Source organism: Lissotriton vulgaris, chromosome 4_1 (genome assembly GCF_964263255.1).
Source record: "Lissotriton vulgaris chromosome 4_1, aLisVul1.2, whole genome shotgun sequence".
NCBI lineage: Eukaryota > Metazoa > Chordata > Amphibia > Caudata > Salamandridae > Lissotriton > Lissotriton vulgaris.
Window position 1 is genome coordinate 887,930,518 of NC_141691.1, and position 26,616 is coordinate 887,957,133.

Here is a 26,616-nt window from a genome sequence, read left to right on the forward strand (position 1 = left end):
TTGCGAACTTGTTGTTTCTACGTGTCCAGCCTGTTTGGGACACTCTTCTTCATCACTGCCACTCTCTGTCACCACTGCCACTCTCTGGCTACTCATGCCACCCTCTGGCCCACCCATGCCACCCTCTGTTTCATCACAGCACCCTCTGGTTGTCCAGTCAGTGTACATTAGTGTGGCAAAGCACAGCACACCTTCCCTGCCTCAAGTGACCTGAATTAATTTGGGGCTGATTAATGTGTCACAGAATATTTTTTTAGCTGGCACCTGCTTCCTTAGTGCTTCCTGATTAGTGATCTTTTGCACTTGCTAAGTGCTTTCATTGTTGCAAAATTAGTTACAACACCTGCCCTGCCCCAACTGACAATAATGAATTAGGGGCTGATTAATGGATTTGAACTTCCAGCCTGGCTCCTGCTTGTCTCACTTAGCTGTAATTCAGGACCTTTGTGGCATATGTGTAACTATTCTGAGGTTCAGAGCTGGGTCACATAATAGTTGCAAGTAGGCAACTGAACTCTGGAGGGGCCCCTCAGGAAGCACTACAGGAAATGGCTACTAATGATGAGCCTGAACTTTTGAACCTGGTAAGTAGTTTCAGTTTTGCTAAGATCGTATTTCTGCAATTTAGCGCTTATTCGCGGGGCGCGAAGTTGTACTGGGAAGCCGGGAACTCACGCGAACAATGCGAGCAAGCCATAAAATCCGCTGCTCGCGGATTTGCGGATTTTGCGGGAGATTCGCGAATCTCGCGGATTGCGAATTTACCGAAAATCCGCAAAATCCGCGAGCGAAACGGATTTTCCACCCATGCTTACTTGCCATACCTGATCAGTCCGCTGGACCTTGGGACTGCAACACCAAAAGCACCGGCTACACCATCGTGCTGGGGGCCGGGGACTCCATTTCCCAGAGTCCCCGGCGGCTCCTACAATCAGCATCATCAAGTAGCGCCAGGAGGCGCTTTAAATTCATTGTAGGGCTCCCACAGCGCGGGATCCTTGGTTGTCTTGCTGCCGTTTGCCTGCCGCTGCCCTGACTTGCCATACCTGCCCCGTCCGCTGGACCTTGGGACTACAACACCAAAAAGCACCGGCTACACCATCGTGCTGGGGGCCGGGGACTCCATTTCCCAGAGTCCCTGGTGGCGCCTACAATCAGCGTCATCAAGCAGCGCCACAAGGCGCTTTAAATTCATTGTAGGGCTCCCGCAGCGCGGGACGCGTGCGGGCGTGCCCAGGCGCTGCCCGGGTCAAGCCTGGGCAAAGGGCGGGCCCGTCCGCGCCCGTCGTGGCTTGGAGGAGAGTGGACTGGGCCACCCCCCGAACATTTCGAGAACTGTAAGGAGATTATTATCTATTTACTCTTTTTTGTTAGAACGTTGTACTTAGATTGGCTGTTTATTTCCCTACTAGGAACGTTGGTTGGGCGTGCCGACCCTCACTTTGTATAGAAATGGCGGCACGTGCAGGGAAGGGGAGGAGGGCAGTGGCGGGGGGAAATATAAGTGGAACACTTGACTAGTTTATTACTAGGGCACAATTGGTTCTTGAGCATGAAATAGCCCTGACAGGACGTCATCTGTCTCTCGAACCAATGTATGTAAGACGATCATCTTTAGGACCTATAATGTCGGTTATTTCTCCAAACCACTTAGAAGGGCAAGCTACTGCCGACCCACATACTAATGAGAGCGGCAGTACTGAACATGAAGCGGGGAGTGCACAAGTTAATCCCGTGTTAAATGAGGCTACCCCACCTGGTTTAGTGAATACTTTGGTTCCGGAGGATGCACCTACTAACGTCCTACTACATTCCTTCACAAGGTCCTGTGCAAAAAATAGTATAAAAACACATAAGACCAAGCAATCTACAGGACCATCTACTACTGTCAAGAGGAAGCGGGGAGGGGAAGCTCAGAAGGGGAGATGTCCAAAGATGTTAAAAACCTCAAAAGTGTCTAATAATATTAATAACATTGTAGAAGAGGCTGTGATCCCCAAAGACACTGTATCACCACACCAAGAATTGTCATCTACCACTCCTTTAACGCTCTCGACAGCAAGGGTGGTTGACTTAACCCTCCCTTTGCTCCAACTACCTGAAGGATTTATGGCCCAAATGGAACAAATGATGAAGTCCCTAATTCTACTGCTCTTGCAGAGGACAAAAGTAATTAGCGATAGGTTGGAGACACTTGAGCTGAATATTATTGAGCACTTTGGTATGTTAAAAAAACTGGTTGAGTGCTCAACAAGAGATAATACGGGTGATGCAAATCAACTAACAGCACCCGCAGTGGGGACAACCTTATTATCTAACCCGATGGCAACTGAGATAGTTCCGGTGGAACCTGGTAGTGATAACCAAGCCCCCATACCTCTGAAAAGTAGAACAAGGGAACCGGCAAGAAGCTGCCAAGGGGTGAGGGAGGAGAAACAGACGAATGAAGATGGAACCAGGGGAAAGAATAAGGACAAATCATTAGGAGTAAGGGAACCTAATAATTCTATAAAGAGAAAAACTGATTTAAATCGCATTGATTTGCCACCGGATTCCTTTCCATATGTGGTGGTTCTTACCGGGGTACCAGTGTTAAAGAATGATAAAACAGAAACTTACCCAGAACTGAAAATAAATTACCATTTTGGTTAAATAAGAATAGACCCCTCCCGAGTAACATTGATGGGGAAATTTTGAACGCCCGGAGAGTAAGCTGGGTCGGCCATAGAACTAAGGACAAAGCTGGGGATTCTGTTATCGTCAATTTCAGGGATCGAAGGGTAGTCGGGTTCATCTGTGACCGTCTTTATCCAAGTGATGGGAGTGACATAGATACTAACGATCTGACCTATTTTTATCGTCCACCCCCATGGCATCATCTAGTTATAATCCCTTTGGGATGCAACGAGTAGGGACTACGGGTGAGCCTAGGAACTATTATACTATCCCTACTATGAATCGATTTGAGGAGTTATCTGGCCTTGAAGGTGTAGATTGACTGACTCCATATAGTATGGGAGAGGATTTAAATTGGGGTATTGCCAGAAACAAGGAGGTTACGATCACTGAATCTTTTGATGGGAAAGATTGGGGGAGTCGTTGTGCACATATAATACCCCATGTTATTGTACCTGACCCATATCCCCTATTCGATAAACTGAGTGATACAACTAAAGGTGATCTTCTAGAAAGCAGTGTCCAACATGTTAGTACTGAGGTGGTACAAGTAGCAGAAGTCAATAATATAAGACCAAAAGGCAATATATTAGTCACAGGGACAGAACCTAGCTTTAAACTGAGGTCCTGGAACATAGCAGGTATAAAAAAAAAAAAAAACGTAAGCGACCCTACATAGCAGGATTACATTAATCATTCTAAAATTATACTATTTCAAGAAACCTTGCCTGTTGAAAGCCAGTTTAAAGTTGGCTATAGATCTTGTGTACCCGCAATTGCCGCATCAAAGGGAAGACCCTCGGGAGGTCTGGAGATATGGACAAAAATCGCGTTAGGAATTAACTTCAAGCAAATTGATTGCAACAGCCTGGATATTCTAGGAGTTAAGTTAACAGGCCCAAATAAAAGATCTTAAACGTCTACAGTAGGCCTCTGGTGGCCCGCAAAGAAGCACAAGTTATCGAGCAACTAGATAATATAATTTCTATGCTCGATCAGGGAACGTTGGTAATTATTGGGGGGATTTTAATCATAAATTTTAGCCGATAATAGGCCTGTAAAATATTTTTGAGCAAGAGGATAGCGCTAATAATATTCCTGGAAATGAGACCAGCCCGGCGGTGCCATGCTCAGCGTCTGTCTGCTGCGCATGGCTTACGTGCTTGTAATGGGCGTCTGCCATCAGACAGCCCAAGTCAGCCAACCTTTAAGCGGGGTAGCTGTAATAGCCACATAGATTATGTTATGGTTTCAATTTCACTCTGGCCGATGGCAAATGACCTTGTAGTGGAGAATCGTGTTGAGAGTGACCATTATCCGCTTAGCTTGAAGCTGTCGCCTATGAAGAGAGATTGTTTTAAACATACTGACATTGACCCTTTGACCTCATACAATCGCAGAGCATTGAAGTGGCCTGTAGTATTGGGAAATGATACTATTGATAAAAAATATACGAGCTGTATGTTGATCTGTTCTCCCCGTATATTAACTCCCCAGCACAGGAAATTCCCATTATGCAAATTCATGGAAATATGTCTTTAGGACTGGGAAAACTGCTGACCAAAAATAATAAGCAAATAAAAAGGGGACAGCAAAACTCAGCTAAGGGGAATACATGGTGTGATAAAGGCTGCCGAAACGCTAAAAAGGAACTCGTAGCGGCTGCAACGAGTAATAGTGTGCAAGCGCTAAGGAAGAAAAGGCAGCGCTATAAGAGCTCAACTGCTAAGGCAAAGAAAGGTTGGGATGAGAAAATCTGGTCTGAATTGTTGGAGGCGTGTAAGGTAAATGACCAGGCCTTATTCTGGGGTCTGATTGCTTAGGGCTCCGGAGGTGGAACCCCCAGTAGGGATAGGTTCCTTGAAGCAAATGTTTGGGTCTCGTATTTTTCCAAGTTGTACTCCCCTATTAATATTGAACCTGCTTTTATTAATGAAGATCCAGGACCTAATTTGAGTGTTACACCCCTGTCTTTTAGTTTGGCAGAGACTATCGAAGCAATCAAAGCAATAAAACTCGGAAAGGCTCCTGGACCGGACAGGATCCCGGGGGACCTATGTAAGCATGAAAATATGATATGGGCCCCATATGTTAATCGTCTTTGTAACGATATTGCCAAGGGTGCCCCTATTCCTGATACGTGGCGGGCGCCGAGATTGTAACTGTTTTTAAAAAGGGGGATCGTATGAATCCAGCCCATTATAGACCCATTAGTCTAACTGACGTTCTACAGAAAATATTTTCGAGGCAGTTTTTAAGTAGGCTGAGTTCTTGGATTGAGGAGACTAGCACCCGATCCAAGAACCAAGCAGGTTTTAGAGAACGGATTAGTGCAAATGACCAGGTGTTCAGATTTTAATGCATCATCTGGAAATACATTAAAATAAAGGGGGCACATTTATACGTGGCCTTTGTTGACCTCAAGGCAGCTTTTGACTTGATCCCTAGAAACTTACTGTGGTCAAGATTGAGGGACCAGGGTGTTCCTGGGGAAATTTTGGGACAGATAGTCAGGCTGCACGAGGCAAAATATGCCAGGGTGAGATGGGGCCTAAATGGAGAACTGTCAGATCGCATTCATATAAATAGAGGTGTCAGGCAAGGATGTGTGCTGGCACCAACATTGTTCTCCTTGTACGTTAATGATATACCAGATACCCTCTTGGGCTTCGAGCATGACTCCCCCAAATTGGGTGGTGACCATGTGCCTGCGCTGTTATTCGCAGAAGATACAATTTTAATTTCACAGGCACTCAAAGGATTACAAAATGTATTAGATACCTTTCGGTCTTACTTTGATGTTAACCGCTTGCGTGCAGCAGGAATTCCAGCCCTGTGCTGGACATTCCAATCGCGGGCGTGATCATGACGGAACCATTCCGTCATCCGCACAGCCCAACTGTGACTCATGACGGAATGTTCTGTCACGAGCATGGAAGGGGTTAAAGTATTGGAGATTAACTCATCTAAAACTAAGTATATGGCGGTTAATCCCCACAGAACTTTAAAAGAAACATTAACTGTTAACACTGAATCGATTGAACATGTTCAGAATTTTAACTACTTAGGTATTACAATAGATACTAAATTAAATTGGCAAACCCAAATAGATAAAAGCAAAATGATCCTCTCACAGAATTTGGTACCAATAACAAGGCGCCATAAGAGTAGTCACTCCAAAGCTGTCTCTCCAGCTTTAGAGTTGTATAAATATAAAGCACAATCAGCCTCACTCTATGGGGCAGAGCTATGGGGCTATGCTGCTAAACACGCCTTTATGGTTCAAGAGAACATCTTTCTCAGGAAAATCCTAGCGATTCCATGGCGTTTACCCCTACTCCCACTCACAATGGATCTGGATATCCATCGTACTGATGACCACGTGGCCTTACGACCCCTGTTGTATTGGGTCAACAGACAAACTAGTCGATTACAGAGAAGCCCTGAAAGAAATTCTGAAGATAAAAAATACCACGAAGTTGGTATGGTTAAATGATATCGAGGACTGGTTGTTCAAGCTGGGACTGAGTCACTACTGGGTGGATCCTGAGGGTTTAACTTTGAGCTGTAAAAAATTACTAAAGGAACGATACTGGGCATTTGTCTTAAATTCAAAATTACACAACCCGGACTTGGGGGTTTTAACTCTCAAGTATCTGGGAATGAAGACAGAGAGTAGATTCGAACCCTTTATGGACGAGATTCTACCAGGCCTAGTCAAATCACTGTACTTAAAGTTTCGTTATGGCATATTGCAAATCAAAGCTAATACTGCGAGATGGGCATGTTATGAGGATAATGTAGGAAAAGATGACCTGGCTAGATGTGAATTGTGTAGCAGCAGCGCCAAAGAGGAAGAAGCGCATTTAATATTTTTTAGTTCTGCATACACATACTCGAGGAAAAAGTGGATAAAACCCATCTGCCGCCTCCTGGGATTTAGGCGTTACTGTGAGGCAGAAAGAATCCTTAGAACTGAAACAACGCAATCAACGGTTTTTAGTGTAAGCAGATATCTCTTTTCTGTGGCGATAGTACGAAAGAGACGGGGTCTTAAGCTGTAATGCGTTTTAGTTAGTTTTAAATAATGTAATTGTCTTAAATATGTTGACCCTTTTATCTCTATTAGGAAAAGGGAGTAATAACATATATGTAAATTATGTTCCAATGAAATATTATTTTTAATCCTGTGATTGTAAATATTCTTTTTACTTTGATGAATGAATTATGGTTTTAAGCCTAGAAATTGATTATTGTTTTATAATCGCAAATCCCTGTGAATAAATTTCAATTGGTCTAAATGAATTGTGGGAAGTGGGCCGGAATGGAAAATTGGTTCTGTTTTAAACATTGTATGTATATCTTTTATGGTTTATGTCTTAAACGAAATAAAGATTTTGAACTAGTGGTACGTGGGGAAGGACGCTCCGCACGGAACACGTAAAGGTGTACAACTACACTCAATCATGTAATAAAGGAAAACAGCACTCACAAGGAACAATACTCACTCTTCAACACTCAGGCTTCAATTGAGCCCTTCACCCAAACCTGAAGTAAGGGCAGTACATGTGGAAAGGCGCTCCGCACGGAACAGGTGAAATTGCACAACTTAAATGTAAAGAAAACAACAATTATTAAGAAAACACTCACTCTTCGAAATCTGCACCAAATCTGCACTGCACAACCACGTAAAAGTGGGAGACACTAACACAATCAAAAGAGTGTGTTGTAATAATGCACCATCCAAATAATCGTCTCACTGTTAAACAAAATAATGATACCAGTACTCATGAAGAAAACACCTCAACCCATGACAGCATAAATAGGGCACACAACAAAATAGGCACACGCAAAGCACACTCAAAACCTTTGCGAACCTTAGGACATGCCAACAGTAAAACATTGAACCTAAGAGAAACATGCATCAAATAAAATATACACAACCACTACAGGGGAAAATAAGGCATTTGAACACAAGAAATATGGGACACTGAGCAAGGAGACATGGGAAACTTTGGTTAGTGACCTCTCACCCAAAGTACAATACAGTCCTATACGCAGCAGCTAAGAGAAAGTAGTGAAGGGAATACAGATTACTTTAAATATTAAAATTCAAGTTCCAAAGAGGAAATAAATAACAAGTTCATGTATCACTTTTAAAACTGTGACACTCGCCAAGTGTGTCCAGCACACATGCACATTACTGACGTGAGTACACTACTCACAGGAAGACTAGGGAAGAACCAACTTTGTAATGTCTCCATGGCAACGCATGTTGCTTGAAGAACATGTGTTAAAAAGCCGGAAAGAATATATAACAGTACCTGCAGCTGGAAGATTCCCTCTTCCAGAACATGCTAATGTCCTGCGTCTCACAAAGAACTGGAGTATAACAGGAGAGACTCAAGGGAAAGGTATAAACTCCCCTATTGCTCCAAACGAGGACAAAACATCTGACAGACTGGTCAGGGAACTGCGCTTCATGTGCGCAGTACATACTCCAAACTTGCGGCTTCTGTCAGCCACAAGATGGCGGCACGTAATATACGCTGCGCCGGGTGGCTCTCGGCACGTACGTGCAGCGCAGCATCCTGTTCCAGGGCACCTCATTATGTCACAAGCTGCTGAAGACTGCACTCGGGCTGACCACCTAGAAGGCCTGGCATACAAGTAAAAACCGTTGGGGTGAGTGAGTCTTCAAATTCATTTTTAAAATGTTTACAACAGAACCACAGCACGGAAACCGCCTTCCTTGCCGCAATAGATGACATTCGCACCCTACTGGACGAAGGAGAGACAGTCTCCCACCGCACCCTAATACGCATACTCTACGATGCAGGAATCCAGGACAAGGCCCTCGACTGAATCCGCTCCTTCCTCTCCGGCAGGACGCAGTGGGTCAGACTCCCCCCTTTTCCTCTCATACCCTACACCTACAACCTGCGGAGCCCCTCAGAGCTCCTCCCTCAGCCTGACACTTTTCAAAGTCTACATGGCACCACTCACCCCCATCGTCAGAACCTACGGACTCACCATTGTGTCAGACGCGGACGACACCCAACTCATCCTCTCCCTATCCAACGAGCCCAACACCGCCAGACACAACTTTCGAGAAGGTATGGAAGCCGTCACCAAATAGATGAAAAACAGCTGCCTAAACTAAACAACAACAAAACAGAAGTACTCATCATGGGCACTAACACCGACGCCTGGAGCGACACCTGGTGACCCCCTGCCTTCGGAAACCCACCAACCCCCATGGACCACGCACGCAACCTGGGAATCATGCTGGACTCCGATCTCAAAATGGACCGCCAAATCAACTCCATCTCATCTTCCTGCTTCCACACCCTCCGCCTCCTCCATAAGACCTTCAAATGGATGCCCCTCAAACACTGAAAGACCATCACCCATGCCAGGTCACCAGCGGACTCGACTACAGCAACGCACTGTACACCGGAAAAAACAGAAACCTCACTCGCAAGCTACAGAACATCCAGAACGCTGCCGCAAGTCTAGTCCTCAACATGCCAAAACACTGCCACATCTCCCAGCACCTGCGCACACTCCACTGGCTCCATGTCTAGGCGCGAATCACTTTCAAGATACTCATACAAGGCCCTCCACAGCACCGGACCAGCATACCAGAACAGCTGACCCAAATTCCACGCACCTCAAAGGACCCTAAAATCAGCCCAGCTCTACTACCCTGTGGTCCCCGTACCAAAAAGACCAGATTGAGAGGCCGCTCCTTCTCCTTCCTCACGGACAAATCATGGAACGCCCTTCCGCTCCACCTCAGACAGACAATTTCCCATCTTCACAAGAAACCTCAAAACCTGGCTCTTCGACAGACCCTCTCCTTGATGGAATGGAACCTGCACCCCCCTCCACCCTAGCGCCTTGAGACTCTTACGGGTGAGTAGTCGCGCTTCAACAAACCCTTGATTGATTGATTGAACTTGCATAACTTCACCGCCATAGTTCTTAACACGCAACAGATCACCCAAGTCCATGTCCCATTTAACCAAACCATAGTAGTGCGGGGTACCACGGCCAGTCGGTTGATTTTGTGTCAGAAAATTATCAGAAAGCTAATCACAATTTCACCGATCCTCTGGGCTGCTACCAAGTTTGTCTTGTACCCCGGACAGGGTTATCAGGGTGATCATAAATAAATAGTGTAAATCCACAGATGGAACTGACAACACAGCATCAGTGGTGATACGTAAGGACACACACACAGCGCTGGCAAATCCTCGCACTGCAGTTGTGGCAAATCGATCCAAAGATCACAGGTGGGAGAGCAGATTCACTCCAAAAGTTCTTGAAAACACAGCAGAATCTGGTAAGACCGGGTTAGGGCTGGCCGATCAAGAGGTCACTGGTGGGGCTCAAGGCTGCCAGAAAGCTGTGAAAAACATTATGCCTCAAATCTAAAGGAAGGTCTGAAGTCTTACTTTTTCCTTTCCTTTCTGTAGATTTCACTGCTTTGTTTCATGTAGGTTCAATTCATGTAAATGTCTTGTTTCAGTCCACTTGCATACGTAGGTCTTTGCAAAATCGTTACCAAAATGTAATGAATAAAAGATGGTCCAATCCATGTAGTTTCTTCCATGTATATTTATTCAGGAGAAGATGTCAAGTAGAGACCTACCAGGAGCGGCCTTCCTGCTGCTCAGCCCATCCACCAACTGACTCACACACTCAATAACATTCCCTCACCAACATTCTGTCACCACAGTCACACTGGCTGAGTAGCAGGTATAACAGACACCTTATGCCCATTGTCAACCAGGTGATTCAGCACAGCAATAGTATAGTCCCTTCAGGCCTCTCGTTTTTTCGGATCCATTAAGGAGGCCATCAATATACTGGACTAAAACCGAGTTTCCGGGCAAAATCAATCTCTCTAGGTTCTTCTTCAAGACCGGATTGAAGATGGATAGACTTTCAGTATACCCTTGAGGGAGACGACACCATGTTAAGACACAATCCTCCAGATGGAAACAAATAAAAATTGCCTTTCCTCATGCAGTGGGATGGAGAAAAATGCCTGGAAAAGGCCATTTACTGTGAACCAGACAGCTTCATACGGAATCAGAAATAGAATGGATTCAGTACCACAGGACAACATGGAATCACAATATTATTCACATTTCTAAAGTCCTGAACTATGCGGTACTTTCAGCTCGGTTTCTGCAATCCCATGATGGCATAGTTGCATGGACTTCCTATGATTTCCTTCAGTATGCCCTGCGCAATCATGGACTCGATCACAGGTGTAATCCCTGCCACTATTTCCGGGGTCAGGTTGTACAGGGGTGTTCTCGTAATTCTGCATTAGACTTGTTCTGTATGCGGACTGGCTCTACTCCTCGTACCAGTCTGATTTCTTCTCCCATACCACTGACAACAGTGTCTATCAAGTCCAGCAGCATGTCCTCCACTGTCAGCAAAGGAAAAATGTCTATGCAATGATTTTGATTTGCTAGTTTGAAAGCAATGTTATCGTCATTAGTCTGCAACTCAATTCCTTCTATGTACAATAGATGGCACAATTACATTTATACAAGAGATCCCACCCTAATAAACAGACTGGACTCGAATCACACACAACGAACTGGTGATGATCCTGGAAGGTTCTGATTTTCACTGGCACCTCTTCCGTCAAAGGGTTTGTCCTTCTTTTGTTGGCAATTCCTACAACTTGTATTGACTTTTCCGAGAGTGGTAGGTCTGGGGCTACTGCAGATCTCATAGTAGAATGGGTAGCACCAGTATCAATCAAGAATGTAATGGGATGACCATCTACATCTGCCTCTACAGATGGTCCACTCAGCGACCGTCATTTAGACGGGTCCTGATCAAACCCATCTAATGCTTCCATAAAGGGCATCTGATGGTACATTTGATTGTTCTGTGAGTTTCTCTGAGGTTGAGGCACTTGCAATAACTGATTCTGATTCCCACACACATTATGGGACCTAGGCCTTGTCACCGTTGATAAGTGATTTACTGTGTCTGTCACTTGCACAAGTTCTCCCTCCTGCACCTGATACACTGGATTTAAGCAACAATTACCAATCTTGTGACAGAAATAGCAGGCAGGTGTCTTTTTCAGTGTAGCAGTATCTATCCCTTTTTTGGGATCTACTGGGACACCTCTCCCTCTTCCTTGTCCGGCTACCCCTTTGGACATTCCCTTGATTATGACCACCTGTTTCTCCTGTTGCCTGTACCTGATCTCCCTTCTATGTGTTCCTCATTTAAACAAGCATTGGCGTTTCCTTTATTCTCCTCTGCTTGGAATCCACCTCATCACTGCAATATCTGACATATCATAGAACTTTGTCCAAAGACTTATTTTGCTAGCAGATCAAATGCTGCTGAATCATGAGGCTGCTTTCTGGTCTCAATCCTGTGATAAATAATGAGACGAATTGGCCCATGCCTCTGTGGTCAAGTGTATTTAACCCACTGTACTCCTTGAAGGCCTGCAAGGCTTGCAAGACCCTCTCATAATAGGCATGCACTGATTCTTCAGGTTCCTGGGTTGTTCGATCTATCTCAACACAATTGGATTTCTTGTGGGGCTACTTTGGACAGCAACCATGTGATCACTTGATTATAATCAAAGGCGAAGGACCATGAGTTACAGGATCCCTTTCTGGCTCAGCAGCAGGCCAATCAATAGCAATGTTACCTTCAGACCAAGGATAACTAGGAACAACAACTTCAAACAGACTATTCAAGTCAATCCACAAAACTTTTGAGATTTTAACAAAGCGATCGACTTGCTTGTACCATTCAGCAGGGTTCTCCCTTCTAGGAAAATTGTTTGTGAATGCAGCTAGATCACCTCTACTCCAAGGAACATGCACATACCCTCCACTACACCTCTCATAGTGGATTCGCCTAAACTCCCAGTGGTCCCCCTTCTGGAGATAGTATTTCCCCTGTCACTTTTCTAGCACTTTTCTTCTTAGATCAACTTTCCTCCCACTTGTCAAGCATACTCTAAGCCCGTATTCCTATAATCAACTCTCGGATGTGTGTTTTCAATGCTGTCACTTTCTTTTCCTCCAGCTCCTGGTCACTATAGTTAAGCTTTCGATTTCCATGTAGCATTATCATCCAAAACAAGTTTACTTCATATATCTGAGCCAGTTCTGACAACTTCTCGTGTGCTCATCTCGCTTTGCAGATGACCTCCCTTGCTATAAACAACAGTTCATCTGACTCCTAGGTCTCTCTCTCTCTCCAAAGGTAAATTCCCACTGATAATCTCATCTACCTCAACCTTCAACCTCACCCCATCCAATAGTTTTGCCGTTCCTGCAGCCTTGTTCGTTCTCTGACTTGAGCAACTGTTCTGACCTTCCTTACTGTTAATATGATCTCTCAACCAAATCGCTAAATCTGTAGCATCTAGGACATGTTGATTTATGGTAGCTTCCTGACTTGTACTTGTTTCTAAAGTCACACCTACTGGTCCCCTCACTGGTGTTTCCCGCATCCTCAAGTCTGAGCTTGTGCTCACCATGGGTATGGATTGTATAGTACTGGAACTGATGAATATTCCCAAAGGCTAGGCAGTGGCTGGTAAAGGGGTACTGGAATCCATACGCACTGGAGATGGATGACTTCCATTTGTGCTCCCTGATCTTCCAAATTCAGTTCCCGACACTTGAATGGACTGTCGCTGACTAAGGTTTCCCACTGAGTTCAGGGCATATACTGGGACAACAGGACAAATGGTAACCGGCACTGTAAGAGCTGGAACTGTGTAACAGCATTGACTCCGTTTTATTCCATACCTCCTAAGGCAGGCACTTCTGTCCCCCCTGCTGCTGCAAATATCCTACCCACAACTCCTGTACTAGGACCTGTCTGAGTTGCTGGCACACTCTCACTCTTCCCTGTATTCACCATTTCTCACCTTTCCTCCACCGAGTGTGGATTGTAAGGTGAAGAACACTCTGATAACAACCTGCCCAACAAGCTGTTATCAGTATCATTCCCATCGTTCCCATTTTCCCTTCCATTCTGATTCTGTGAATATCCCTCTCCTACCAGCATTGGGTACAATCTTTCTCCTTTAATGGTATGCACTCTCCATCTCTTAAGCTGTGCATTTCATTGTGCTACCTGACTTGCCCTCCAAGCTTTACTCACCTTCCCTTGATATATTTCCCTGTTCTTTGAATGTGCTGCACATATCCACATGTCTAGCACCTCAAACTGTGTTGGTCTAGGTAAAGGTCACAGCACAAACATCACTCCTCTCAACTGATGCAACACGTCCAATTGAAATGAACCACAATGTGGAAATGACAATTCCCCCTCTTTCTCACTGATTTTGTTCCAATTTTTAAGCCAAATTATAGTATGAAGTTCTACTTTTCTCACCATATAGTGTGCTGGAATATCCTCGGGTGGTGCTTCTTCGCCCACTCGAGTAACAACCCTTTGATCACCACTGAAAAGATCTAACAACGCCCTAAAAAATCGCATGATTCAAATATAGGTTATTCAATTTTTACGATGAACAATATTTTTCCAACCACAACTTACTCAAAACTACTGACCAATCCCAGCGCGGCGTTACACCAACCGACTATTCACAGCCTGCCACACTCTAACATCACCTTCACTCCTTGCAGCAGCTCACCCTTCTTCACAAATGGTCCGTACACATTCACTCACACAGTCGTCTTACACTCCATGATTGTCTGCCATCTGAAAGATCGATAGAATTCAGTCATCCGAGAACATTCACATACAGCAAGCCTCGACCAGCGCAGGTCACCCGATTCAATATAGTTCACCTCTGTATATAAGGTTTACTAAATGATTCCCATGCGTCCCATTCACAGAAATCTCCCTGTCTTTGGTGGAACTGTTAATGGCGTCTCGCAACAACTCCTCAATTCTTTGGACAGACAATAACAATACCTTGGTGTCTTCTACACCATATAATATTTACTGGGAATTTATTTTGCTGGAATTTACCTTGCTCGCGCTGCATCGCCGAGTGTTGGCGATGCAGCGTACTCAAGGTAGATTGTTTTATTTATTTAATTACTTACCTTACTCCTGTCTGTTGTATGTTGGGCTCCACTATCCCACCACCCTGCCCTCACGCCCTGCAGCACTCGCTCAGCGAGCCGCCACTGGCTGCTTACACACAGCATCAGAGAATGATGTTGCTGTACATTTGCAGTAGGGAATTCAATTCCTCCTGCACAACAAAGACCATACTCCCACCCTAGTACAGTAATATTGCTGGTGGTGGAATCAATACGGTTCGTGGTATCTTTTAGTATTATTAGTGTCACTGGAAACATTTGGAAATAGAGAAAGAAGGAGAGAGATATTGCTCAGAAGAGTACTAGGGAAGTTTTTATGAGCAAGAATGCAAACGGAGAATAATGCAAAGCAGGAATTAAGAGATAGTCCTGGTCCTACTGTGGGTAGGATGCATGTGTGTGTTAGCAGGCAGTGTTTGGCAAACCATGAAGGATTAACCGAAAACTTAAAAAAGTTAGAATATATTCAGATAAGTTGAAATTGTAGTTAACAGAGATTTAGGCTCATGGGCAGTGGGCAGTTTGGGTTAGTTCTTGATGTTAATTCATTTGTATGAAAATGTAGAGTGTACACCTAAAGCCAAAGTTGTTACCCATAGCAAGGAAGTGCCTCTTTTTGCCTGTTCACCACCACATTTTTCCACTGATGCTGCTGTTTTTCGACTGTGAGAGTGTACTGGAGCTTGCTAACCAAACCTCAGTGCCAGTGTTCTTACCCCTTACAAAGCATATGCCCAATTGGCTATCCCCAATTGGCAAGTACTGACTTACTTATAAGTCCCTAGAATATGACACCCAGGGTACCAAAGTCATGTAAGTTGGAGTGTCCACACAGTGTTGCAGCACTGATTGTGCCACCCTGTGTATGACAAGGTGCAATATGGCTCCCAGAAGGGCAGTGTTTGTGAAATAACTCACGAAGTGCAGGAAAGTTTATGAAGGATTTCTGGTTTATTTCAAGAGCTGTAAAGAGATAATTCCACGTCTGAAGCCTGGGTCTAAACTGTCATCTCTGGAATCCCGAATACAGCTGTGTTCTTGAATCCAGAAATGACAGCACAACACCACACATTTCCCTTCGTAAAAATAACAAAAACATATTAACAATAAAATGCAGATAATACAAATAATAAGTAACTACATGTTAAAACAAGAAAACATCTTAAACAACAAAAAAACATATTACCAAAAGGATAATACAAGAAAAACAGAATACACTTTCTATAATGTACAAAACAATTTACATACCAAATTTGTAATCCTAAACCACACAGGATCTCGACGTTTCCTTTGAACGCGTTGGTTATGCGAATCGTCAGAATTGTCATCTGAAGAAATGGTGAATTTTCCCCAATTTCCAGCACCATTAGCTGATTTGGAATTTGATGTGACACAAGAATCACTATTTTTTTGTTTTGGCCACAACCACCTGGGAATCGTAATTACCTTGGACATACTCCACACATTACCATCAAAAAGCTCTACAACCTGTCTTCCCACACGTATTACTTTTAAAGGACCAGAATACTGAGTCTTTCCAGATTTAACTAATCTGCCTTTTTTAACTCGAACCCAATCATTAGCTCTTACTTAAGTAGAGTTAACCTTCCAATCATCTTCGATACTGTCCTTACAAGTACCCAAACTTGTCATCCATGTTTGACTCATATTAGAAACGCACTTCCTTCATCACATTTTTTCGAAAGGAGAAAGATCACCCATGCTCCTAGGAGAGTTCCTATAACACCACAAAACTTCACTTATGGTTTGTTTACAATCCATCCCATTCAGAAAAGCTAACTGAAGACCCTCTTTAAACACCTTTATCCACCTCTCAACAGTACCGTTGCTCTGGGGATAGTCGGCAGACACCCGTCTATGCCTTATACCGTGACGTTCCATAAAAGCTTTCATCTCAAGACACACAAATTGTACCGCATTATCAGTGGTAATAGATTCTGGAAAGCTTTCTCTTTCAAAAATATCATTTAAGAACTTTCTCTCTACACTAGAGGTCACACTTGAAACAATTTTCACCTCTGGCCATTGAGACAATGGATCTATCAAAATGATGGCAAACACAGCATTCTTATTGTATGACAAAGGCCCAGCAATATCCAATTACACACTCTCCCAAACACGAGTGGGTCTAGATATGGGTAACCGATCATAAGAAATATGTTTTTGAGATTTGTCACTCAAACAACATTCCATGCACTTTCTGACTTTACATTCAATAGCCTTATCCATAGCTGGCCACCAAAACTCACTTCTAACCCTTCTCTTCATGCATGTCATACCGGGATGACCTTCATGAGCCATGTCTAAGATACTTTCTTGTAACTCACAAGGTACAACCAATTGTAAGCCTCTAAATAACACACCATCATTTAATGATAACTCATGGGCAATCTGAAAGAAAGGAAGTACATTTTCTGACAAGGAAACTTTGCGAGGCCAATGTGACTTTACATATGTAGTGACATCCCTCAAAGTTGTGTCTTTTTCACATGTTGATCTCCATACATCCTCTTGAATACAGCCCTTAGATATCTCACAAATGGAGACAACATTTTCTAAATCATTATCTTCTTCTACCAAATTGTCATCAGATACAGGCAACCTCGACAAGCAATCATCTAACACATTTCTTACACCTGGAATATACTCCACCTTAAAATGGAAATATTACAGCTTATATTGCCATCTGCAATCCTTGAAGTTGCTTTCCCGCATCCTTTTGTAGTGAATAAATCGACTAAGGGTCGATGATCAGACCTGACCTTAAAAACAGTCCCATAAACATATTTACGAACTTATTCAATTCCCCACCAACAAGCGAGGGTTTCCTTTTCCAAAGTAGAATATTTACACTCAGCACCCATCAAAGGTCTGGATGCAAAACCGATAGTGACTAATTGACCTTTCTGACACTGCATTAAAACTGTTCCAATACCAACATTACTTGCATCAGTGATGATAATGGAGTTATATGCCGTGTCAAACGTTGCTGATGCAGGTGCAGATGCAATACTTTTCTTCAATTCCTTAAATTCCCTAATACAATTTTCATCCCAAAGAAATTATGCATTTTTTCATTAAAAATCTCGTGTTCAAAGTTTTATCAGAGAATAAAGGAATAAACTTTGCATAATATTCGGCAAGCCCCAAGAAAGATCTGAGTTGATCTTTATTCTCAGGATCAGGAGCTTACTCAATGGCTTTGATCAAATTTAGTTTAGGAGAAATGCGTTTTTTACTTATTGAATAACCTTAGTAATCGACTGATGACACTCCAAACTTGCATTTTTCTTTGGTAAGCATAAGCCCATTATCCTGCAAAAATGCATAACACTTTATGTAGTATATCAGTATGCTCCGATGGGTTGGATGCAAAAATCAAAATATCATCCTGAAAATACAGGACATTATCTAAGTCTTTAAACAAATTATGCATCACCCTCTGAAAGACAGAAGATGCCGATATTAGACCAAATGGCATTCTTTTGTATCTGAATGCACCTTCTGAAGTGATAAAGGACGTGAGATGTTTACTATCTTCGTGCAGTGCTATCTGGTGGTATGCATTAGACAAATCTAATGTAGAAAATATAGATGCCCCCTTCAGTTTTGTGAACATCTCATTAATATTAGGCAAATGATGCCTGTCAACCCACACACTGCGGTTGAGATCTCTTAAATCAACACATAATCTCACCTTGCCATTGGGTTTATGTGCGACAACGCCAGGAGATAACCACTCCGAGGATTCCATTTCCTCTATAACATCCAAATCGCACAATCTTTGAAGTTCACCTTTAACTGCTTCTCTTAAATGTAATGGGACATTTCTAACTTTATGAACTTTGGGTATAGCATCTTGTTTGAGAATGATCTTGTGTACAAATTTCTTTAATAGACCTAGTTTTGAAGCAGAGAAAACACTAGGAAATCTCCTTTCCCGTACCGAACCTGGATCAGATTCAATATTTAAAATTAAATCTGAATAACCAAGTACCTGCTCCGGGTGAGTAGGGTCTAAAGTTACCATTAAATCTCTCTGTTGAGGCCAACCCAAAAGACAAGACCTATCTTTTGCTACATAAACCTTAGATGTAATAGTTTTACCTTTAAAACTTATGGTGGTGGTGTAAAATCCCAGAACATCAATGGGTTTCCTACCATACCTAACTAATCTTATATCAGGGGGAGATAAACTCAAATTTGGAAATTCTTTCACCCATTCTTCACCGATGAATGTGTGTCTTGCGCCAGAATCTGCCATAATATTTACATCTTTACCACCAATTACAACCGTACAATAAGTAGCATCCTTGACACACAAGTTAACATCATAAACTGCAAAAAGAAATTCTTCATCATTAATGTCATTGTTAACTTCATTAACACTTTCACCACATCCCCCTATGCGATCAAAACCCTTACTTTTAAATCTGTTCTTATTCTTGCACATTTTTGTAAAGTGACCTTTTAGCTTACAATATCTACATACTTGGCCTATGGCAGGTCACTTTCTGTCATTTGCTAAATGACCCGGAATACCACATTTGTAACATATATGTTCCTTTTTATCTTGAAACAGTTGATTCCTGTTTTTAACTTTGTTGGAAGTATTTTCTTCAAAGTTAGTTTTTCTGAAAGCCTTGACTTCAGAAATCTTTTGCTCAAAAAGCTCCTTTATTCCTAGTTTCATATCTTCAAAATGATGAAAATGTCTAAAGCTTTGTCCAAGGTTAGATCTTCGGTGTCCAACAACTTCCCTTGAAGCTTGACATCTGCAACTTTGTGCACCATTTGATCACGTAACATCTGATCATGAAAAGTTGAGTAGTTACATTTGGACGCTAAAATTCTTAAGTCATTCATAAAAGAGTCAATAGATTCATTAAGCAATTGACCTCTACTAAGAAACTTGTGATGAGAGACCACTTCATTAATTTTTTTAATGTATTGTTTATCCAATTGTTTAATGGCTTCGTCATAAACATCCACTCCCTCTTCAGATGATGATACACTATTTGTACTGGGAGTCAGATGGCTTAAAACATGTCTTCCCTCTGCACCAAGACAATGCTTCAAAATTGCTAATTTGCGTTTTATCAGTATATTCTTCGCCATCTATTGCTTCAATTTAGGCTTGAAAACCTTCTTTCCATCTTTTCCATTCGAGAATCGGTTCTCCAGGCGAAGTCAAGAAAGGTGCAGGAGCAGAAAAGCTCTCCATTAAAAATGAGATAAACAATAAAAATAAAGTAAAAATAATAACTATTGTGATCTATACAATCACCACGAACTATTGAAATGTATTCTTAAATGACTCCTTTTTTTTTTTTTAAATATTGTCTTTAAATAAAATTGTACCAGGTAAAATGTATTCCAGTATTAATTACTGATTACTCCCAGTCACAAAACATTGCCACATTTATTTGCCTGTAATCAGCTTTCCTTCGTTGTATAAAATGTTATAGACAAGGTAAATTGCGTAGTTCCGTACACCAGCGCTATTGGATTAGCTGGCCAAAGCATGTCCGCGTGACAACGCGACACTACGGAGCTCGCGCAGTCAGGAAAAAAGCAGGCAAAACTTCAAAATTGTGGCCAACACTCACCGAGTGTCGCAGGAAACCGCGGTCTTCAGGAAACACCTTCCCGGATTAATTCCGCATCATCGGATATACCGCTCAACACACCGGCAGTAACCATCACTGGATAGCAACTTGGTCTGCAGCAGGCAGGACTCCAGGCTTCACGGCTCTCGCCCGATCGTCACCAGTGAAATAACTCACGAAGTGCAGGTAAGTTTATGAAGGATTTCTGGTTTATTTCAAGAGCTGTAAAGAGATAAGTCCGCGTCTGAAGCCTGGGTCTAAACTGTCATCTCTGGAATGCCGAACACAGCGGTGTTCTTGATTCCAGAAATGACAGCACAACATTTACTCTGCCAGTTCGACTTTGTCATTCAAATCAATGGCAAACCCACCACTGCCCTTAACACTATATGCCTAAATAGTCCTTAGGCAGGGAGCTGTATATTGTTAAATGGGACATGCATGGCAATATATGTCCTTGCAGCAAAACCTCCCAAATTGTCATTTTGCTGTGGAAATGTTAGTAGCCCCAATGGCTAATACAAGGTGGCGGGCTGGCACCCATGCCTGGCTAACTTCTGACTGGGACAACGTAACTGGGTACAGATAGGTATCAAATTATTTGTGGCATTAGCCCAGACCTGATGCCAAGGTCGAATTTAATGTCACTATTAAAGTAAGGAAACTTTTAGAAAGTGGCCACTCTGTGCCCCAGTGGTCCATTGGCCTCACACAGGCTACGACTCACAGACAGCTTTCTGTCTTACTGGGGAGTAGTGTGGATGACTCCCAGGCTTAGGATCAAACACAGTCTGCCACAGGGTGAGGTGCTACCCCCCCCTCACAGGACGACACTCGGGTGTTAGCCCAAAAGGTGAGCTTCAAAGAGGAAGCCGCCTTTGACGGCAAACTGTGTTAACTCTCCTGAAGGGCTGCCTTTTGTTCCTGTAGAAAAGCTAGAGACAGAGCCACAGAGGGAAGACCAGTGCCCAAACTGGTTTTCCCACTGGCATGAATCCCACTTGTAGCTGCATCTCTACCGTGGGCTACTAAGCTCCTGACAGCCAAGGAAGGGTGCCAACGTCCTGGGAGTGGACAAAATAAGACACTCTGGGAATACAAATGTAAAATGTAAATGTGTTTGGATTTATATAGCGCCTTCTACACAGAGGTCTCGTAGCGCTGTATTCATACCGCTGTGGAACCCTTCCTGGCTTTCCTGTGAGATGTCCACTCCTGGGCAACCCCAAGGTGAAGCCAGGCATCCAAGCGCTGCTGGGGCCGTTGTGGAGATTAAGCAAGCTATTGCCCAGAGTGGGACCCATGATTAGACTAGGCACCGAGGCGAGAATTGTAAGGTCTGGGGAGATTGAGTCCAAGAGCTGCCGAGGCGGGAATTGAACCCTGGTCCCGGGCCAGAACTCTGCATCAGGGTCTGCCGCTCTAACCATTGAGCCACGCTTCTCCACAAATTGTTAGGTGCCACACAGAGAGTCTTTACCAGAAGGAAGGGGACTTGGTAGCTCATTGGCTAGTTACTGCATGGCCACCTTCGGGCACTTTCCTAGGGTAAATATGGCACCCCTGGCTTCCTGAACCTCAGATCACGATGGACTTGGAAGGAGGTCCAAAGAAGGACTGCCTGCTACCCTTGGAACTGCACAAACAGAGGCTGCACAGTCTGCTGGATTCCACCAGCTTCACATTAGCCTAGCGAAGTTTGGTCTGTACCTGTGGCTCCTAGCTCTGGAAAATACTGATCCCCAGACTAAACCCCTGGAATCAGCTCCAGGGACAAAGGAGCTGAAGAAACCTAAACCGACAAGTTGCTAGCCACTGGAGAAGATTCACCACTAGCTGCCGCTGGCCATCCCTAGAGAACCATCTTTGATGGCTAAAAGTTGCAACTGAGTCACCTGGAACAAGGAAGTGCCATCAGAGTCCAGATTGGTCGCCCAATAGGATCACTACCCTCTACCAAAGGAATTTGCCCCAACCGGTAGCCCAGCCACAGCTAGATTTCCACTGTCTCGAAGAGGAAGCCGTGTGACCCTGACCTCGATGGCCAAAGTTGCCCCACATCACCCATGGACCAAGAAATCACCACAAAGGCAACTCCTTTACCTGCACCGGGGCATGTTTGAGCATCTTTTCATCCTGTATCTCCAGCATCAGGACCACTTCATAATCTTCAATAGCTGTTGTGCTGTAAAGGCTGGAAATTAACTAAAAAATGCTCTGGTAGCCAGGTAACTGTCCAACTCTACCCCATTCGTCCCCTAACCCCCCACACCTCCAGTTTGTTTTATATGGTCGCCCAGGCTGGGCCAGAGTATCCCCATTAACATTTACAAACTTTTGAAAGGCTTCCACATTTATTTTATTGACCAATGCTTGCAAGCAGTTGATATTAAAATTCGTAAAACCTTTAAAAATCTGTATCTCAGGGACCCTCTGATGGATTTTGCTCATCAATGATTCCAAAACTTCATTAAAATGTCATCTATTTTTATAAATTGATCTTGTGTTCATTTTGTCTTGTGTGGGTTTCTTATTTTGCTGTTTGTACTATTAAATGTTTAACACTAAGTTCCTTTGTGCAAACCTTGCTGCTCGAAAGCCAGGGTTGAGCTTAAGGTTGTTCAAACGAGCTTGACTGGAACCAGACTGTGTTTGCAAGTGCATTACACAGTACGGCCCAGTGGCGGCTTGTGTTATTAGCATTTTATTTTGTCAAGATGGCCGGCAGCTTTGTGGTGTGAGGCTGCCCTCATGACAGGAGCGGGAAGAGTGGTGAGCACACTGTAAGTGTGAATTAATGTTTGGCCGGCCGTCACAGGCCGGCCAACTATTCAGGCTTATTTGCTTCTGATAAATGTGGTCTTATATATCTTCAAAACGCGTTGGTGGTTTATGCCTCAGCTAACAAGCAATTGAGCGTGAACTCCTATTCCAACTATCTGTTGCACAAGGTGCACCCCAAATATAGTTCACCCTCAATGGAATGCTCAACTCAATGAAAAGGGGATGGAAAATACTACCCAAAAGTATTCTCAGTGATTTAGAAGCAGTTGCAGAAGTATTTCTATCACAATATTTGTTCTGTGCTGATTGAGGCAGGTTAGCTGTTGAGGATCACACCATTGGCTGCATCAGGTTGCTGTGGACCCTTATGCAAGTAAAGAAAACAATTGGGCCACAAATCATCTATACAAATGTATCTCTATTGGAGTTAATAATAGAAAATAGAAATCAATGGGACTATATGTTTGTATCTAGGACTCAATATTTATGTCAGATTATGTTTCTGTGCATAATGTTCTAACCAAAACTTAAATGAGTGAATAGGAGTTGTTGATTCTAGAAAGAATTAGTGGAAAGAAAACAGCATGTTTAGACATCATGATACTCCTGAGGTTGCATAACTCTGTTAAGCCCATTTTCTGTTACAATTAAAGTGAATTATTTGTTTCATGAGTTTACTAATTACTGGTCTATCTTTATTAAATATAGTTCAGAAGCAGAACGTGATCAATTTGTGCAATTTTCATGCAGCCATTTGAATTTTATGCATTCACCAGTTTGGGTTAAATTAAGTGGCAGCATGGACTACTCGGTGCCAATAACCTGAAGGTCAATGGACTTTTTTCTGCTCATCGGAAAATGACCAGCCCCCCCACACATGTCCATACAAAAACTGTCATTCAGAATAGTTCAACACAAAGCAGCCAAGGTGTCCTGACCCGAATATGCTACACTTACCTCATCCCATAGGTGAAACTTCTTTGTTTATAAAAGGAAGAGGAAGATAAGATAGAAGTTACAATGTTACAGATATAGTCTGCAGACATAAGAACAGAGAAACCATCCATTTTTAGGGAGGTGTTTTTACAGTTCACAGTTCGAGGCTGTTCCAAAAGTATGCACCACTAAGGCACCAAGAAGTGCCTGTTAAAAATTTGTGAAAGGGGGCCAGTTGTTGGCTGCGTTATTTGATTACCAATGGGGGTGCTGCACACTTTACAAAGAGCTGAAAGTTCTGCAAAGAATGTAGGACAGGACAGGTGTGGTTAATGAGATGATGAGCCTATCTTGCAGTGACGTAGGTGCGAGGAGTGGAATCTGTCTGCTGTAAGCATTGTTGTACCACTGCAAAGGAAGTGTCGGGAACTGAAGGGATGTGCCTATTTCAACCATCTATGAGAGGACCCTCTTTAGTAACCTTTTTTGTCGCTGCACGAAAGCGTTTCAGCTACCAATGGATGGGATGTACACACACGTAAGGATTAGCGCACATCACCACTAACTGTCATTGGTGCCCGGCAATTCCAGTTTGGGATTTCGGCTCATGGCAACACTTCATTCAGGCTCACTGGGGAGCATGGACCACGTGCCCTGGGAACAGGTATCCACATGCAGGCTGTGATTTTCGATCTGTGTCTTAGGCTCAGAGCAAAAAATACATCTCTTTAAGATCTTGGATGTGATAGGAAGCAGATTGTGTGCTAGGTGCATTGAATTTTTATGAGACTCAACTCTATCTGTGACAAAGAGGCAGATGTTTGGTTCCACAAAAGAAATGGCCCAGAAGAAATTGCAGTGCTGATTGAAGGACCTCACATCATGCTTTGCCGACCAACAGCGCCTCCTTCTGCCTTTTGCATTTTCTTCAACAATTCACCAATGAATACAGGTCAAGTCAGTCTGATGCAGTCAAGGCCACTTGCAAGATCTGAGCTTCCAGACAGTAACTTTGTTTATTGGGCTCAAACCTACTGTACACCAGTCACTTCCTGACCAGGCAGCACAGGCTCTAAGATTTGCCACACAGAAAACTCCCATGTCATCCTTTAGATATTTTGTAAAATAATTTATAGTCACAATTTAACTGAATTTAAATGTGCTAGATAGAGATGTGAGAATTAAACCTCACTCGTTCACTTAATTAATAATAACATAATAATAATAATGTAATAATAATAATTGATGGGACTTTAGATCTAGACAGTGTTTTAGAACCTTCCATTTAATACTCCATTGTATGGTTAACCACATCTTATTCCAGTTGGGATAAGATTACTTATACTGGTGGCGGAGCTAGCCAGCAACGGAGATGGCCGCCTGAAGCGCGCGCTCCTTCACCTAAACAATTATTCATTTAATTATCCTTGATATTCTGGTGCCTACGAAAGGAAAAGAACCCCCCCAACACTGTCCGTAAGGTACAGAGTGGACACGATCCTGGGTTGGCCGGCGTAGACCCGGCGAGGAGACGCTGACGGCCTGCCTCGCAGCACGGTGACCAGAGTAGAGCGGAGGTCTTTCGGAGGGCTGTGCTGCCGAGAGACTGCGCCCGGAGACCCAACTGAAGCGGAGAGCACGACCGGAGACTGGGACGGCGGCTCTCCGCAAGCTTGACAGACCGCAGCGGCTGGAGAGCGGGACGGACGAGTTCCGGTACGTGGAGCTGCTGCCTTGGGGCGGGACATCAGGCCCTGGATCTCTACTGCGGAGTCGGCCCACTATGGGAGCGCCCGGCGTTTAGGCCGCGCTGGGCACGGGCTTCACTACGGGGTTCTTGAGATAGCAGCGAGAACACTGACACACGCGAAGCCCCGCTTGAGGGATAACAATTAAGCGGAGACACCCTAAGGCAGGGGGGCTTCATACATACACCAGAGGGACAGCACCAATTGCCCCTGCAGTCCCCAGAAGACGTGCTACTGATGTCGAGTTGGGCCCAATAGGCACATAATTTATACAACTGGTTGCTCTACCGGGATTTGACCCCTGCCCCCGCTCCCGCCGCCGCTCTCCCTTTCCCACACTTGCCAGAGCCGGCAATGCAGGCGAACTGGCTGCTTACACTCAGGAGTGGAGACCCAATTCAACAGAGTGCAGTACAGAGGACGCCATTTTTGCCACGAGGGGCAAGCACCCTGGAACACGAGCCGAACCCCCATCGCCAGCACTTACGGAGGTATACGCAATACGAGTTCCGGCGGGACAAGTGAGGAGTTCTGCAGCCTGCTCTGGGTAATGCTGTGGGGGCTCACTAGGGATTTGTGATCAGGCCTATATTGATGATTGCGACGCCACGCTATATGGAAAGAGGGGTGAGTGCTTTGGACAGTAGTGTGCGCCTCTCCGCTGCCTGTTATCGGACTGGCATGGCTGATAGTTAAGGACCACCCCCTCCGCACTTTAATCTTGATCAAATCGCGAACGCTACTGGTGAG